Consider the following 19,332-nt stretch of genomic DNA (forward strand, 5'->3'; position numbering starts at 1 on the left):
TAACCTTTAAAGCCGTTTTAAACCATGCCAAAGGTACGAGAGGGGAATTTTGTCTCACTGTAGTAGGAACTCATTGCGAGGAAAAGCTTTTTTCGGTTACTCAAGTTTCCCTTTCATCCTATTTTTCCCGTACATTGTACGCATATTGTACGTGTATTTTCTCTCTCGCTACACATTGAACGTCCTAGAGAGAAAATCCTTGCTGCTGACACACACACACATACGACACGAGGAGGGAGTGAGTGAAGGACAGCATGTCAAGCGAACACCAGAGAAAGCTCTCTTACACAATTTAGTATGTTACGAGCGTTCATCGTTGTTGTACCTCATTCGTTGGTTCCACATTCAAGTAATGTATTGTGTAATAACTAGCATTATTATTATTGTTATTATTAGTTATATATTCATATACCGAAAAAAAAACTAATAATAATGATGATAAAAAAAAAATAATAAATGACAAAAATTTGTCATCGACGACGAAGATGGTGACGACGACTATCTACGAAGAAGGACATTATAAGGATAATCCTTGCTGCAGCCCTTGTGTAGCATTAATTTGTTCGCGTTAACTTTGATTGACGTAGATAAAGTGTATAACAACAGCAACGTGACACGCATTCCAAATATGGATTTACAAGTGCTGCGTCCCTTTTATTACCGAGTGCAAATAAAAAATATCTTCTCATTTTTTTGTGCTGTGGAGATCATAAAATAAAAAGGATTTCATACAAATGTGTGCCCAAAAGATAAAAAAAAGTTTAAGAAATGAAAAAGGACTTAATAAATAAATAAAATGACAAATACAGCGCGACAAGAAGATTAAAAAGTGAAGGACGTTAATCTCTCGAGAAAGTCTTTAGATTAACATTTTAACGTTTCTTGGAAGGTTCACAATCATGAAAATCATATTTTAAGTGAAATTTATCTATGGATAATATTTCTTGAGAAAAAAATTATTTTAGGCATAATTTTGAATGAATTTAAATTTTTGACTTATCGCAGAAAAATCTAAATTTATAGATTTATTTTCTATAAATAAAAAAATAAAACAAAAAATAAATATCAAAATTATAAAATAAAATTTTCACTAATTTTTTGACGTGAAATATTTTTTTTCAAAAATTTTATCAATTAAGTAAAAAAGAAATTTTTTTTAGATTTAAAATTATTTTTTAGCTCAATGAATTTTGAGCAAAAAAATTTTATTTGGCCTTAATATTTAATTTTTTTTATATTTTTAAAGCGTGCTTCCTTTTTATTGCCTAAGGTACCAGAGACAAAAAACGAGAGTAAATATTTGCCAATAAAAATTTACGTTTTTTTAGAACAATAGAAAATATACATAAAAGTCAAAAACAGGTGTAAGTGATACACAATTTAATTCCTTCCTCATCATGAACGAAGCACAAATTGAGAAAAAATAGGAGACACGGCACAAAATTGTTAAAAAAACACCAAAATAAATTTGTCACACACACACACGGAAAAAATTACGAAACAATGTGAACAAACAAAAGAGTAAAGCAAAAAAAAAAGAAGTGAAAATGATGATGATGATGAAAGTGACATATATTAGCTTGACGTGAAATATAAATGATTTACAAGAAGGGTGTGTAACAACTGTTTTTGTCGTCGTGTTAATTTATTGTTTAAAACTTTTCCTTGTGAGTGTTAGTGTGTATGTGTCATTTTCTATGTCAACTCACGCACTTTGCTGGCATGTCTTGTCATGAAATATTGCTGGAGAGAGGCGTGAGCCAAATTTATCGCCCACTTTATTTTTTTCTTCATTAAAGATCGAATTTTAAAGACCTTCGTAAAAAAATCATTATAAAAAAATTTATTGATCACTTTCATTTTCACTTTACGACTCGCTGGCTCTTAAAAAAACATAAAAATTTCTGTCAGAAAAATGTGTGTTTGTTCCTTCATCAAAAAAAAAATGACTTAAAACATGACTTTTCCATCTACATTTAAATCCTCAATGAGAAAAAAATATGAGATTTTTTAACAACTAATAAAATTTTTAATAAACACTAGTTAGATTTTTGAAAAAAAAAACATGACAAACAATGTTTAAATATTCATAAAATTTTTTGCTGTTGATTTTATTTTTTTGGCAAACAAATAAAAATGAATAAATAAAGATTTTGATAAACGCGAGAAACGAAAAAACAAACAAACGAAAGAATCTTGTGGTCAAACTTTTGTCATGAAATGATTGACGGCAGAACTATTTATGAGAAAAGTTGATAAAAGTTTTGTAAAGGTAAATAAGGCACAAAAGTTAAGAAGAAAACTTATAAAAAAGACAAATATTTGAATGAAAATGTTCATAAAAGGGCACGCCGAGACTGTTGTCAAAAGAAAAAGGGCTTAAAAAAATTTTAATTAATTTTTCCCTTTTTACTGGAAAAAAAATATCACAAAGTGGACTGACAAAAGCTTAAAAGGTAAGTCTTAATTTATTTAAATTTTGAATTTTTTTTTTTTAAATAAAGCGAAACAGTGTGAAACAGCGACAATTTAGAAAGCAAGCGTTGCCACTGTCCCCAAAGTCCTTTCCAATTAACCCAACCGGCCGAATAACTAACGGAAAAAACAAACAAAACACCTTTTTCCATTTCTACCCTCGATATTTTTCCAAAGCATGTCGTATGTTACGGTCTATTATTATTATTATCATAATATAGGAACAGCACGAAAATATCTCCAGCAAAAAAAAAAGTTGTGTGCCAAAAAAATATCCAACTCTCTCTAATAAATTTATTTGCCTGGGAAAATGTTTACCTTGTCTATACATTATTTGCATACACGGCTGTAGAAAATTTGCTATGCGATATGGTGAAAGGATGTTACAAAATATAGCTGGGTAGCTAATACACCATCGAAGCCAAAAAAGAAACATTTTTTCGTGTTCAATGTGTTACGTAACTTTTTTTTTTAGTGAGCAGAGAAAAACAAACATTTACTATGTTGTCCCTCAACATCGTCGTCGGTCGTGTGTGTCCCCTGTGTGAGAGATATATGACCAAAGCATTATTAGACTTTTAATGAAAGCAGAAGGCGTTCTACTCTCAAGTCTAGTATATATCACGTGTTACGTTTATACCTTTTGAAATATTCTTTGCTTAAGTCGAAGTCGATCTGATGCCAAAAAAAAAAATGTTTTTTACCATTTTCTTTTTTCTTATGGCCTTTTTTCTTGGATTGAAATGGATTGGAAAATTGTGTGTGCGTTACGGAAAATTTTTGCAAGAAACATAAAAAGGCCAAGGACTGCTTTGATGTTACAAATATCAAAAACAAGTTGTTCATTAGCTAATGTTTCATTAATTCCAAAGATTGATTTATGGCGATTCTATTGATGCTCTTTTTGTAAATGTTGAATCCATATTATTTTCTTCGTATTTTTGTTTTTAACAAAAACCTACTTTTTTCAACATATTGTTATTTTTAAATTTTTTAAATTTATTTTTTTGCGAACAAGCCTAAATTCATCACTCGTCTAACCAACAAACATTAAAAACATCTAAATTTTTCCATAAATATTAAATCCCAATGCCATTCCGATTGTTTTTCACCATATCAAATGTCGCCGTTGTGCGTTCCTTAAACGGTTTTAAACATAAATCCTGTTTTTTTAGTGGCTGACACAGATGCACAATGACACACACATGTGAGTGGATTCCGTAATCCACTTGTCCTTTTTTTTGGATTTTATTGTTTAAATTTATATTTTATGTGTGGCGTAGTGGCTTTACCTTGATCCCCACACATCCTATATTTTCCATTCAAAATGCATTAAAATGAGACATTTTTTGTTGCTGTGTGGTTGTTGCTGATGATGATGACGACGACACTGCTGAATAATAATTATTTTCCATCTAAATCCTGCAAAGAGAGAAATTTATAGCAAAACACTGAACAATAAATAATGTTTTGTTTTGTGTTTCATCATGTGTGCATGGCAGGAACAAAAGAAAACTAGAAAGGGGAACGTATTTTGTAACACATTGCCAATCAATTTGTTAAATAATTTAAACAATTTTCCATGTCTCGTCCAGTCGTTCCGATATTTACTGTTCCATGTGGTAGTGTTTTAAACTGTTTTCATATGAAAACAATTAGAATGCAGCTTGAATTATTAACTGAAAAAACACATTGCTTCGAATTTTTTTAAAAAAAAGTTGTATTCAAGTCTAAGATCTTTTTGACTACTGAATCGAAAATTTATGCACAAACCATGAGAAAAGCACAAATGAATGTGGTTTGGAAATGTGGTGACAGTTCAATTGGAGAAATGAAAAGGGGAAAGAATGTGGTTTCTTTGCTTTTATGTAGCATACACTTGACATGATATTCCGAACTACATAAATGGAATAATTGAAATGTGGGTGAAATGCGGAATTGTTTCAATCGATAAACAAGGTTTTGTTTCTAATCATCTCTTATGAGCCATGTGAACGACTGAAATTTCCAAGCTTTATTGTTGCTTTAATGTTCTCATATAGACGAAATAATCAATGAAAATTTAGCTTTATGGCAATCCAATTAAAATTTTATGGGGGAATTTACGAGAAACTAATAATAAAATATTCTCAATTGAGTGCTTCATTGTGGTTAATCCGCCTCTACTCTATAGCTAGAGCATCTGTTTTGCAGTCAGTTAGTGGTTCCATTCCATGGGCGGACAAAGCAGAAGCGCTATACAATGTTGTTTCACCTGTCAGTTATGTATTTGAGAAACAAGTTGAACAACAAATTGCATGGAACATTTCAAAAGTTCGTATCATTGATAATTCTGCCGGCGGTAAGTATCATCTACGGTTAGCCGCAGATTCATACAAGCTGCACAAAATTTGCAGGATAGTCCTTAAAGTATGTGCAGCAATCATAACGTAGGTACTGGTAAAAGATCAACTTGTAAGCCAAGTATATCAAACACCACCTAAAAAAGTTTTGCCACTGAAAGCATTGATCATATAGCAATTCGCAAAACTACGATAAAAGCTTCAATTTGTCCTTCATTTATATGAACAACCTCAATAAACTGCGCAATCTTCAAAATACTCCTGAAAAGTCATATTATGATATTATCATATTATCTGCCAAACTTTTATTTTTATCTAATTGAAAAATCTCTTTGATACTACTGTAAATTTCTTTCTTTACGGACAAAAGCGCAACCAGAGCTTTAACATCATCTTTGATCATGGAATACTGATTTAGCAGCCATAGACTGAGAAGAGCTCCGTTTTATTCATCTCTCTCTACCTTTTAGCTTTATTTTCCCATTAATTTTTTATCATTACAAATTTTTGTCTTGTAAAGACTGGGGTTGCTATTGCAATTCACAATTTAATTCTTAATTCTAGTTATTTATTATGAACTGCTGAAATCCATCTATTTGATATTATATGGTTGACGAAATAATTTATTAGGTCTAAAAAAAATACATACCACAAAATGTTGAGTTTCTGTCAGAAACTTTTTTCGTCCCCGCAGTTGAGTCAGCTATTTCAAATGAAATCACATTTAATCTTCGAGACAATAAGAGAACTCCATCGTTATGTGATTGACAGTGACACTAATTGAATGCTGGGAATGCATCGAGATATCTGGTTCTCATTGAATTCTGCATTCATTTGCGGTTTTTCTACATTTTATAATCTAATTAAACTTGTTTGAAAAAGTTGTCGTCAAATAGTTTGATACAGCTCGAGTAGTAATATTCTGTGTTTAAATTTTAAAGTTTGTGGTTGCAGAACTTTTACTTGATCATTTTATTAAGTAAGTTGTTTGCTGACGGGTGTAAGCGACAACCTTTAAAATGTAAGTAAATTAGGTGTTTGACATCGAGAAAATTATGAAATCCCGTCGTCAACCCTTTTCTGACACTTTTAAAGTAACAACATGTCCCCTTGGAATAAGACCCAAGCAAAGAAGAAATCAATTCTGAGAAAGGTGCGAGATAAAGACAACTAATATGACAGATTTTATTGCCGAGAATGACAGCGTTTCGGTACTTTTTGAAACAAAAAGTGAGTCATTAGAGAATTTTGTTTAAAGTTGTCACTAATGAATGTCAGTTGCCAAAAAATGATTGATTTTTCAATTAAAATAGTGAAAAAAACTTCTCAAGTCATGAGATTTGGTGCCAAAAAAACTCATTATCTCCTAAAAAAATTTTTTTGAAAAAACACGCCATCAGGTTAGCTATATTGTAACGAAGTTGTCGTATCAAGAACACCTTTTTTAACGAGAAGACACAAATCATTTTTGTTGTAAAATTGTTTCGCTTTTTTCTTATCTTTACTCTTGCAAACATCTTAGCATTACTGTTTATGCGACGACACAAAAGGAAACGACACTAAATTTTAATATTTTACATTTTCTTTCGTTGTTGCTATTTGCTCGTGTTCTAAACGCTGATAAAGAAATAGAGAAAAAGGGTGAATAATGTGGTGGCTTAATGTCAACATTTAACGTTACGGCAGCCAAGTACTGAAAAAACAAGGAAAAGATGAATTATTACTTTTAATACGTATTTTTTTCTTTTATAAATTGAATCATTCGAAGACAAAGGACGGAGACGTTTAATCCAATTTTAGTGTCTCTCAAGAATATATATGGAAATATCTCCGTTCGTAATAAATTCTTCATTCATGTTTTATTTGATTGGCAATTCACAATTCGTTACTTGATTTTTTATGTCGATCCGAGGGTAGTTCATGAAAACTTTAAGCTCGAAACGTTAAAGGATAAATTTTTCAAAAATAATTTTACAATTAATCTAAAAATTTTATTTATGAAAAATTATTTAAATATTTCGAGATGTTTTTTTTATCATAAATTTATGACCCACCTACTTTATGCTAAAACACAAAATAAATCAATTCGATTTGGGAATCAAGCTCGACGAAATCAATAATTCATTAAGTTCGTGGCGTTGCTTCGTCTTTAATACCGCCAAGTCGTTTCTCTTATCGCCATTAGTTTGCCAAACCGACGAAACCCGAAAAAACATGATAATGGGCACTTTTGTATTCTGATCAAGTTAAAATTGAATTTCAACACCTTCGTTCATTGGATGGATTTGCAGCGAAAAAAACACACACACATAACGAAACGAAAATCGAAATAATGGCAGGAAACGAAGATAATTTAATGTTCAGTGGAGCAAAAATTGGTGAAAAGAAGAATTTATTGTACATTTTTGACAGTTAGAATTTTTTTTTCGAATGAATGAATGGAATATACCAGACGTCTCCACTTTTAATCTTTTCTAAAAAGTGACTAAAAAACCGATACGAATTCCGTTCACGATCAATATTTTTGTCGTTTCATCATTGGTTTCGGCATGGAATAAACATGAAAATATGTCACGTATCGACATTTCAAAATTTGACTCGATATATTTTTTATTGGGTACGACACACTGTTAGACATGTGCGAGAAAAAAAACATGAAGGAACAGAATGGACGTCAATCAATAAGCTACGCTCTCATCTGCAATAATCTTTCTACAACAAATATAAGAGTCAACAACTATTTTCTTGTTCTCCACAATTTTGAAGTCACGTTTTTTTTTTTTTTTTTTGACAGAAAAAGGGAAAAACTTTTATGCACACACACACACAAATACACACGTGACTCAAACAATTTTTTACGCTTCAATGGGCGTGAGCTAGATTTTCTTTATAGCATATAAATATCTGCAGTAAAATAGACCAATTTTTCATGCGAAATTTCATTGTAAGATAGCTATGAATTTTTGACTGTCTCATAAATTTAACTTCGGTCGATGTGTCTTCCGTTCGTTTGGTCTGACATGTTTGTTTGCCGAGACGATGTGATGTGTCGTAAATTTTGGAAGACGATGGAAAACGCAACATTTGTCATTTTATGGCAAAATTTTCATGAATTTTAATCAAACTTGTGAGATGATTAATTTGGGGTTAAGGAAATGTGTCGTCTGTTTAAAAGATGATTTTTTAACAATAGACTGCGAATTTTTTTTTACTACATTAGGAAAAAATCAAAACTAATTTTTACACAATTTATTAAATCATATAGTTAGAAAATTTCTCAGGTGAGGAAAAAATTTTAGCACTTATGTTTAAAAAATTTAGCGAACCACGTGGTTTAAAAAAAAATGTGGTTAAAAAAATTAAAACCTCATGATTTAAAAAAATCTATTTAAACCTACTTTTGAGGTTGTTGGACTTTCTGACTCTTTTGAACCAGTTAACTATTCATTAGAGCTCAAATGACCGCAAAAGCACCATAACTAACAAACAACAAGGGTTATTTACTCAAAATTAATGCTAATTCAACCCTTTTCCTCTGGCACCAAATAATTCTCGCTCCATTAATCAAAGCTTGAGTCAACAACGCTCGCATCCCAACACTCGCAACAATAAAACATTTTAATTAAATAAGTAAACAAGAGCGCCTCCTACATCATTGTAACTCATAAAATGACATTAAATTCAGATGAAACGCATCTTGTTACAACAATAAACCATTTAATTCAACGCGCGCGCTATCACTGAGCTAATCCACGGTGTCCTCGGGCACGCTGCAAAATGTTTAAAGTGGAAACTTTTGTTGAAACGACCAACACAAAAACCGTTTCCCATATTAATATTTATTTTCACAAGAATAATGGTTCGTTTCTGGGTAATTTGGGAAGCAAAACTCGTTTTGCTAGATGATGATACTCTGTGGTGTTATTAGTATTAATGTGAAATATCCTCCTTTTGTGTGCAAACATTTTGGACTATTAGCTGAAACTACACTCGCACATAACAAAAGACCGAAAATTTTCAGATCTCCGGTGCGGCGACAAAATGTATGCAAGACACAAATGACATCATAATAGCATTACGCATCAATTTGTGTCCCTTATGAAGGATTACTGGCATATGGTTTGTTACAACATTATGTAAGAATGTTGTTTTTTCAAGAGCTCGGAAATTTCGATTTCATTTTTTGTTCAAAAATAAATGACACTCCTCGTATTCCTTGTAAAATCACCTTGAATGTGCATGTGTAACGTCAATTTAGGTGCTTCCTTTTGTTCCGTCTTCCTTTGTCCTTCCGCCATTCCTTCTTCCTTCGCTCTCACTCACACGTTCCGTATCATTTGATTTCTGTTAAATCACCCACGAATCCAGTTCAAGGTCTCACGTGAGTGTCTATGCGATATTTTTAACGCAAGGCAGCATTAAGTGGATTAAAACTTTTTTCATATTCATTCATTGATAACGTCATTGATTTTCGCGCTACCAAGCCTCCCATTAAAATGAATAATTACTGATTGTATCAACAATTTATTCATTTTTTTTTCGTACGGATTTCAGTCATCGTGTTGTTGTGAAGCACAATAAAAGTAAAATAAATAGATAATGACTCCCTTGACAACTGAAAATTATCTGTATATGCGGTGTCGTTTAAAACTTGATCGTAAGAGCTTTTGAACATGCATTCAATGAAGAGATCGAAAATTTATTTTAAATTGGCCCTTAAAATGGTAGTTTATCTCATTTAATTACGGTTTTGTTACCGAGTCCGCAGTTAATGACGCAAGAAAGTTGACCTTTTAAATTTTTCTTTTCAAGTACTAGCACAAATATAACCCAAAACTTTTTCTTAAAAAAAAGATCATAAATGTTAAGATTAAAACAATTGCCATACTCACATGACTTACAACAACACAAAAAAAAGAGTTGCAAAGTTTTCACAATCAAGAAATCCAAAGTGGCAACAAAAAAGTACGTCCAAACTTGTGATTATTTATTGCTTGCACTTCTCCAGCAGCACTCGAGAAACTTTGCTGCCAAAAAAAAAAGAGATGCAAGCAATAAATTTTACGTTGTTGTTGTTGTTCAAAATTTTAATTTTAAAAACTTTTTTATAAAGCACACAAAAAAGTATAATGAGAAAATCAGGAGACTTCCATGATTTAGTGTAAAAGTTACGGTCGACCAGTAGCTGGGTATTTAAGATGCCGCCGCCGCAGGGTCGTTGCTTTGTCTGCGTTTTTGAATTGAAATGGATTTCTTTATATGTGCGAGAAGTGGATGTTTAAATGCGAAATGAACCCAGATTTTATCGTTACTTGACTATTGACGCTTATTACATATCAAGCTAAATGGAGAAGGAAGAGAGCGTTCAAAAGGGCTGATAATATGGAATTATTACGAGATTTATTATGCGACCCTTAAACCAAGCATCATCAGTACCGCAAGCAAAAAGGTGGTAGAAAGCATCGATATAGGTACATATGATTTTTTCAGACGTGTGTAATATTTCCTCAATGTTGCAATCCTTTTTAACCTTTTTTTCTGTTAGTTGCCGCTCATCAGCAACGTTTGCGGAAATTTTGCCTTCGGACAATCTCTTTTCATTTGAAGAACAGCAAATTCACTCTAAATTAGAGTGCGTGTGTGTGTGTGATAAAACGGTATTTTTATGGACTGATCTACAAACTTGTATTTCCGCAACGTACTCGGTACTCAAAACACGTCTTTTTTTCTAGCTTTTGTTTCGAGAGTATTTTTTTTTCGCATTTCGAGGAAATTTTTAAAAAGTTGTTATATTTTTTGTCCATATAGTGTCCGTCTTTTTTTATTTTAGTGTATAGCTTCCAAAGACAACTCCAACAATTTTTTTCGAAAGATATTATCTACACGTACTTCCTTTTTATTTGGTTGAATTAGCATTGGTCTATCGAAGAATGTCATTTCATTCGAAATGCTAATTTGCATACCAGTTGTTGATATTTTAACACGTTTAGATTTTCTTGAAGTTTGGACGCAGTCAATTTAGTATCTTGCTTTGGGTCGTCTAACATCATGGTGACCTATATGTTGCTATCTGGATCTGTATATAGCAGCTCAGGCAAATCAGCTTAGTACAGTGGTTAGCGTATCGGACTGATGAGCGTAAGGTCGTCGGTTCGAGACTCCAAATCATGAAAAACTTTTCTGACTCCAATCGTGCTTAAAACTTACTAAGATCTTCTGAGTGAATTTTGAGGGCGACTGCTTGGGATGACAGGTAAAAAGCTAAGACCCATACCTCGGCGCTTATCCAGCTTATCCATTAATATTGTTCTGATAATTTTGCGTTCAAAGAAGATTTGCAGGTGTTCATCGTTCTTGGGTGTTAGCCAGGTTTCAGACTAGTAAAATGAGTGTTTTGTAGATAGCAAACTTGGTGGTGGTTGTCAATTTTTTGTCAGTTGCTAGAAATTAAAAAAAAATATTAAATCTACGAAATTTCAACACAACTTTTTATACTCAACAAACTTGGAGACTTGAACATTGTTGTGAAAGACGCTTAAGTAGTTGCTCGTGTCCTTACTAGTCCTACTGCTCCATATCTTCCTTATCTCCTTTTGTATATTGCTATCGGAGCGTTATGTACATGCATTAACAACACATGCTTTGCCATTCAACTCAATGGAAATAAGAACAAAATGCTGCTGATGTTAGTTTCGTTGTTGCTGCATTTCTTGTCTTGTACAATCAACGTCCTCGTCTTGTTTCTCTCGGTGTGTGAGCTGTGAAGCATTCCTTTTGTTTTTATGTTATTTCATTCATCTACATGCGATATAAATAGTTCCGTGTTCAAGGATTTACGCGCATGTCTTTTTTTATTGTCGGAAGCCTTTTATTTTTCCTCTCTGTTCATTTTGTTTTGTTACATCACAACTCACATATGCAACAATTTTTGCATACGGCATTTTTTTTCGGTTAATGACAACTAAATCCATCATATCACTTTAATGGTAACTGTGGCGGCATCATCTGTTCTATGTATATTTTGTCAAACGAACGCGCTGCTGCTAACGCTTCAACGCACTCAAATCACATTTTAATGAGATTATATTAATTATCGACGGAGACGGGTGGTTCATCACTCACTCGCCGATTGATGGATGGTTTTAATATACGCAATGAGTCGTGAACATAAGAAAATGACGTACCTAAAAAGTTTCATTTTAATTTCCGGTTCACTTTTTTTTTTACTTTGGAAGAACGAAATATGATGACGTAACTTTCGCGTGTGTCAATGCCATGCCATTTTTTTATTACTTTTTGTTGTTTCGTTAACGAACGGAATTTTTGTTTATTCCTGTGCGATAGGAAAAACAGGAAAATCGCCCATAGAAAGATTTTATTGATACAAGTGAAATGATAGACAAGCAACATGCTGTGAACACGTTAAACGTGACCTAAATATTGAAAAGTTTTGCAATTATAGAGAGGATTATTTTAACCCATTTTTGATTATCCAAAAAGAAATTTATCGGATATATCTGCCAAATATTTGTTTTAATTGGATTTTGCTTCACTTTCTCTCGTTGGTTACGATAAATAAACCATTCGAAGAGAAACTTTCTTGCTCTAAGCACTATAATTTTATTGCGGAGCAAGAGAAACTTATTTATTCGCAATTTAAATTTATTCAGCAAATCTATGGTCGAATCGCAAGATGTTTGTGTTTGATAAGAAAATTTTGTAGTTATATAAAACTACCTTTTAAATATCTCTATTTATTTTTAGTTCACTTGTAGTCCAATTTTTAGCAACTACAACTACATTTTGCACAATCAAAGTTCAAAATCATTGACCTTGAAAAAAAAAAATCCTCAAACCATCACTCAAATTACCGAAACCCATTTGACAAAATCCTAGATTTTAACAAAACCAAACACGAAGGGACTCACGTATGCGAGATAAAAAACTTATTTGAAAAGGATTATCATAATAATTCAAGCTTATCAAATTCCTCCCTCTTTCAACTGGATTCTTCTCTTTTTTTTATTATTTTAAGATACACACTCACATGTTTATATTGCTTTTTGTTTGCAATGTCTTGACTTTTTGTCTTCGCTCTCTCTTTTGTACTCCGTCATAAAATGTGCGTTCATTAATCTTGTGAAAAATTTCTTTTTATTTTCTTGTAAAAAGTTTAGAAATTCATCATTGACGTTCATTCAGCAGTCTCTTTGAGTAAACATCATTGGAAAGAAAAATTGTTTTGAGCATCCTCAAACAAAAAAAAAAAATTACGAAACTTTTTGTTTTCTTCTAGATACGAGTCTCATCATCGTGACTTCCCCTTTTATAGACGCGTTTTTTATCCACCGCTCAACCATATAACGCGAGATTTGATTAAGCCCCCCATCACTTTTTCGGTAAATCAGATTTGTTTCTACATCTTATATTTATGAGGAATATGCCTGGAAGAACAATTGTGGATTTTCGTTTACAATTTACATGTTTTTGTTAAAAAAAAACACAACAAACTTGCTTAAGAAAAGTAAATAAAATACATTTCAGTGCTACTTGTTCATTTATTGACACGAGGAAGCTTACGAATTAAATGTATGGTAAAAAGTTTTAAAATTTTTGTTTCCCACAAATGAAAACATGAGCCTTAAAATTAATTAAAAGAATTAATCAATGATGAAAGAGAAATTAATCAAAAGAGTGTAATTAAATTTTCTATAAAGTGACGTTTTGAAGTGACACTTTAATCGATTCCAAACCATAAATTTCATCGGAAATGTCGGGTAATTTGATTCAAATAAGTTTAGAAATTTAGTTTTAGGCAAATATGTTAACGCGTGAATGCACTTGCTTGACTAAAAATTTTTCTGCTCAAAATGTACATGTCTCAAAACTAAAAAAATTGCGAGAAGAGAATTTTATTTTGACAAAAATTTAAAATTTTAATTTAAATGATGAAATTTTAAGAACTAAAATATTTTAAAGCATCCGAACTTTCTCGCAAATATTTTCGTTTACGATACTTTAATTTTTATTTTTTTTAAAGAGCTTTTCTCAAAAATGTCAACATAACAGTGAACACTTTTAATTGCTTTAATTCCATTAAATAAATTGCCGCTTTATAAATAAAGAAAAAGGAAGAGTCTAAAATTTCTTCTTACAAGAAAACTTTTTCGTGTCGTGTCACGTGTACTGCACGTGAATAGTTTTATCACCTTAACTGAGTTGTAAAACTTTTAAAATTTTCTTGCATTATTTTGTCAAAGTGCAAACGTCTGGTGTATTGTTGTTCCCGGAAAAATAGTGATATCAGAATAGAAACCTAGATAACGGATAAAAAAACGTGTTTTAGTCAACTAGGCATTGCTAAAATATTCACACATTTTAATACTTAAATAATAACAATGGTAAATACTATGTGCAACACAACATTTTCAGATGTCTCGTTGCCTTTACAAATGCGAAGAATATATACGAAGAGATAGCTATCAACATTAAATTTTAAACACTTGTATTTTATGCATTTACTCAGTTGTTGTACACTCGCTTGTTCGTTCAAACATTTTTTTTCTAAAGTACTATAAAAGTTTATGAAACGACTACGACGACGATGGGATAATAGGATTCCCGCACAACATTGAGTCACATAGTTAAGTCACAAAAGGGTGGAGAAGAGTCATAAAATGTTCGTCTCCTTCTTTAATTCACTCAACATTTTAATTTACTGTTTTTTTTCTTCTTTTTTTTAAGCGGCTTTTAATTCGGCAAAGAGAACTCGTTGACGCACCACAATAAAAATTCCTTGGTGATTAACAACGATGTGCATGCAATGAGGGGGGAAACTGCAACGCTAACAAAAATTTTCAATCCAAATCAGATTCAATATGTGAGAAATATAGTAAAAATTCCCCAGTGATGCATTCATTCAATTATCGACGTTATATTTTTTTTTGTTAGATTTCAACAGCTATAGAAACATTTTTCTCAATTGCACCATTGCACTAAAACACAAGTTAAACATGGTCTTGGATAACGACGTATAAAATCGATATCGTTGCACATTTTTGTTCTAGTACATAACAAACAACAGGAAACTAGATTTCACTCGCATGCTGTGAAAAGTTTTTGTTTCGAATTGACAGAAATTTCTTTTTCTGGTTGGAAATCAGTTTCCAAAAATTCCGAAATAATTTAAGAAAATAAATTGAAATGACAAGAATATTATTTAAAGCTGAAGTAAATATTTGTTGTGGTGGGTTTGAAAAATTTTCAAGTCACGTGGTTAGATTTTAAGAAATTTTTATTAGTGTGTCCAAAGCTTGAGCTTGCTTGCTTGAAGCTCGAGCCTAAAGTCAGGCTTGAAGCTCGAGCCTTTGATCATCGAGCTTTTCGAGCTTCAAGCCTTCAAATTTTTTAGAGAAATAAGAGTTTTTTGTTGTAAAATTGATTAAAAATAGTTTGAAATTTATTGAATTAATGTATATTTTTAGAGGCAATGACTTTTATTTAAATAAATTATTAATTAATTAATCGTATATTTGTAATTTTTAATTAATTTCATTAAAATTTAATTAATTTAATTTAATTTTAATTTTTATTTTTATTTAATTTTATTTTATTTATTTTTTTAAGTATTTTTAAATTAATTAAATTTCAGTTAAGTAATTTTAAATTTTTTTTGATATCTGACTAAATTTTTTAAAATTTTCAAGTCATTTAATACTCTTTAATATTTTAATATTTTTTAAAATTTTTTTTCTTTAGGCTAATTCTTTAAAAATGAAAATTTTAAAAAAAATTTTTTAACAAACTTTTCTAAATTTCAATTTAAATTATTTTCCAATTTTCACAAATTTGCTTCAAAAATTTTTAAATATTTTTATTTTTAATTTCAATTAAATAGGTATTTTCGATCAAACTATGCGAAAAATTAAAAGAAAATTGAGAAAAAGTTGTTATTCTGTATAACTGTATAAAAGCTTGAAGCTTGAGCTTGAAGCTCGAGCCTGACGTCAAAAAAAGCTTGAAGCTCGAGCCTCAAAAAGCTCGAGCTTTTGGACACACTAATTTTTATCTATTTCTCTGAAAGATGAAATATTTATTGAAGTTAAGAAACTTCTTTATTTTTGTGTAAATGAAAAAAATCACCGTGATTGATTTTGTTGGACTGCTCTCATTCAATTTTCGTTCAATCAAATATTTGATTGCAATTCTGGCACATGTGTGATGAAAGGAATTCCAAAAATAACCAATTAAAAAGGGTATAGCCAATGAATTCCTCTTTCCTCTGTCTCTCGAGTCAAATGAAAATATACATATGAACAAGCGACAACACGCAGGTAAAAAACAAATCTAAATGCTTACTGACCTGAATTTCTCTCGTACAATAATTATTATAAATTGCTCCTTATTACATCCGCTACGGATTTCAAAATCTACCTTGCTACAAAGTTTTGTCGAAAGAAACGCATCATTTACGGTCCATGAATTTATTATAAGAGAGAGTTTCTTTCTTTCTCTCTTTTTTTATCATCTGAAAACAAAAAAGGTATTATTTTACTTAAAATTGTTATGCCATGGAAGGAAAAAATATTCATGCAGAAAAAATAATTTCCAATTAATTTTTTTTTTCTCATTATTTTCTCCCTTTGTCTCAGATTTCGTGATATTTTTTTTGCCTTAGAAAGTCGTGAAAGAAATAGTTTTAATTTTTTTTTACTGTAGCTTTTAGACAGGAAAAATTTTTATAACAACAATTTTATTTATTATGAATTTAATTTTCTCAGAAAAATTCTTCGAATAATAAGTTGGAGGTTATGCAACAAAAAACATTTTTATGTAGTTAAATTAAGCTTGACGGTCGAAATTAGAATTTACTTTGCAAAACACGGCCGACTGTAATAAATAATGAAATTGGTAACCGTAACGCCATCGAAACCAAGAGTTCTTATTCTGCTTCGGCTTAATTGTATAAATCTTCTTTTAATTGGAAAAGTTGAGTGAGCATTTATAGATAATTATTTTTATTATGAAAGTCGGCAACAATAACAGAAATTTTTCCATTTAGGTTTCGTATTGTAAGCGAGATTATAATTTAAAAGGAAGGGAAATGAAAAGAAAGGTTTGCTAATGTAATAATAATATTACAGTTTTGTTCAGCTTTGTTATTGTAGGCAGCTGAAAGGACTTTTATTCATAGTGTTTTTTTTTTATAACAAAATGTCTGACAAACTAGACCTGAAATTTCGATCAAGATTGTTAAATTAAATGGAAAATATCCAATTAAACTTCTTGCTTGACCATCTTTTTGTTCGATGAAAGTCAATACATTATTATTTTTTTTGATCGATGTCCTCCAATATAGAACAACAACAACAACATTGTTCTAATACACGCAATTATTTTTGCTCTCCTTTCATCACCGGCAATAACTCGCACTATTAATCAACGACTCCAGTCGCCGTGAATGACGCACATACACACAAAGTATAATAATAAGTAGGCAATAAGTAATCAATAAAGCTGATTTATCGATTGACATTTTATTAATCAGGACAATGTTGTCGTGAATTCTAGAGAAAAATAATATGAATAATAAAAATTGCTGGTACAAAAGGAAATTAACTTCATAATAAAAATAGGCATAAAATAAATTGGCTCGCTCTCTCTCAGCGACGACGTCATCCAAGGTAATCCGATAATGATGGATAACAAAGGATTATTAATCATCACGAAGTGAAAAAGAAAAAAAACAACACACGTGACAGACAAAAGAAACAATTTGCGCCCCAAAAATAATAGTTTCCGACGCGAAGTCTTTAATTAAAAGAGAAGGAAATTTTCTTTCGTTTAAATGTCAAGTCAACACACTCGCAACGCTGGCAAACAGTGGTAAAAGTCAAGGAGCCAAAGCAAATATTGAAGGTTAAAAGGGTGACGTTTATATTTGGTTTTCGTATTTTTTTTTTCTTTCTTTCTTGTTGTTCATGTTTTACCTCAATTTATTTTTGCCATCCACAACGCAGGAAAACAATAAAAATAATAGCACCAAACGTTTAGTTTTGTTCGTGAAAAAGATAGCGTGCAAAAGTCTTTTCCATTTTTATTTTTTTTAGTTTGTCTCTATTTATTTTATTTTACACCTTTTTTTCGGAGGCAAATACAAGTTTGGAAAAAATTTAAAAGTACTTTGATTTTTGGTCAAATTTTTTTTTCTTCTTCAAAACATTGTTGAAATTCCAAAACACCGTTGAAGCGTTTTTTATTAAGGGAACCTTAAATTGATTGAATTATAAATATTGAATGAAATTGTAACTTGGTGATGGCAAGAGATATTTGATTCAATTACTTGCAACATTTACACTGAAAACTGTTCTCGTGTTAAAATATTTAGTAAAAAAAATTAAACAAAATTTTCTCAACTATTTTGCCAACTTGAGTCTATTCACCTGAATTAAATATAAAAATATTCCTTTGAATTTTTTTTCATGTTAATTTTTCAGGAATTTTCCTTGTTTCAAAATAAATTAAATTTAAATGTAAGATTTTTTTTATTTTTGTAAAATCAACTTAAATAGATAGAAATTTTTCATTTATTCAGTAATAAGAAAAAGAGTTAGTCATAAAAGTTTTTTTTTAACACCACCACCGAATGATGTTAAAAGACAAACAAATTTGGTGTAATTAAATTTTACGTCAAACTTTTTCTAATTCAATTAAAAGTTATAAACTACCATGTCAAATGTTTGTATCTTTCACTTCGTTTACAAATTTACTAAAAACTGAGTAAAATACCACAAAAAAAAATCAGAGAGAAATTTTATTATTTGCATTTATGATGATGTGGAGATTTGTTGGTTGTTAAAATCTTGAACATAAATATTTGGTTGCACTTTTAGTGCACCTTAAAAGTTAAATATCTAGCTCAGATACATTTTTGCTGTGAAAGATAAAGAATGAGATTTATGTGTGCAAGGATGATTTATGTTACGGGAATAAAATCTAGAGTGAGGAGGTGAAAATATGGCTTGAGTTTTATTAATTTTCTTAATGGAATGAACAAGATACCAGACGTTTCCACCAATAATATCTTGTAACAACAAAAAAAAATTGGGAAGAAAGGCGCCTCCTTCGCGTGTATATCCGATGATAATCCCCAAACTTGAGGAAAAAACAAGTCTGTTTAATGTCTTCTTTGCCGTAAATAAATAAAAATTACAAAACAAGGAACTGTTGTTCATTAAATGTTGTGGGTCGTTGTTTCATAATTGAATTTTTTTTTCTGCCGTCTTATCTTCTTTTTCTTCACTCCTTCGTAATATTGTTGTTTTGTCTCGTATCTTACGACAGAAATCTAGAATTTTATGGTCGACAATATTATTTTTATTTTTCATATTTTTCCTTCGTCGTCATTTTCTCAACGAACGACGAAAAAAAAAAACTTTGAGATAATTTTCTTTGTGTCTTCAAATTTCTTGTATGTACTAGAGTGAGGCGACAACATTGAAACGATGTTCATGAC

At 30.9% G+C, this 19,332-nt stretch overlaps 1 protein-coding gene across 3 annotated transcripts in view; it reads left to right on the top strand.

The window, feature by feature from the left end:
- Positions 1 to 307: 307 nt before the first annotated feature.
- Positions 308 to 19,332, top strand: part of LOC134834085 (frequenin-2) — a 32,799-nt gene continuing 13,774 nt past the window's right edge. For 2 of the 3 annotated variants that reach the window (XM_063848627.1, XM_063848625.1), the window contains exon 1: positions 308 to 349. The gene's annotated coding sequence lies outside the window, so the exon portion shown is untranslated. Of the gene's footprint in view, positions 355 to 19,332 lie in introns of all 3 variants that reach the window. The other variant, XM_063848626.1, reaches the window with a different exon arrangement.

The sequence above is a fragment of the Culicoides brevitarsis genome, chromosome 3 (assembly GCF_036172545.1).
Source record: "Culicoides brevitarsis isolate CSIRO-B50_1 chromosome 3, AGI_CSIRO_Cbre_v1, whole genome shotgun sequence".
Classification (NCBI taxonomy): Eukaryota; Metazoa; Arthropoda; class Insecta; order Diptera; family Ceratopogonidae; genus Culicoides; species Culicoides brevitarsis.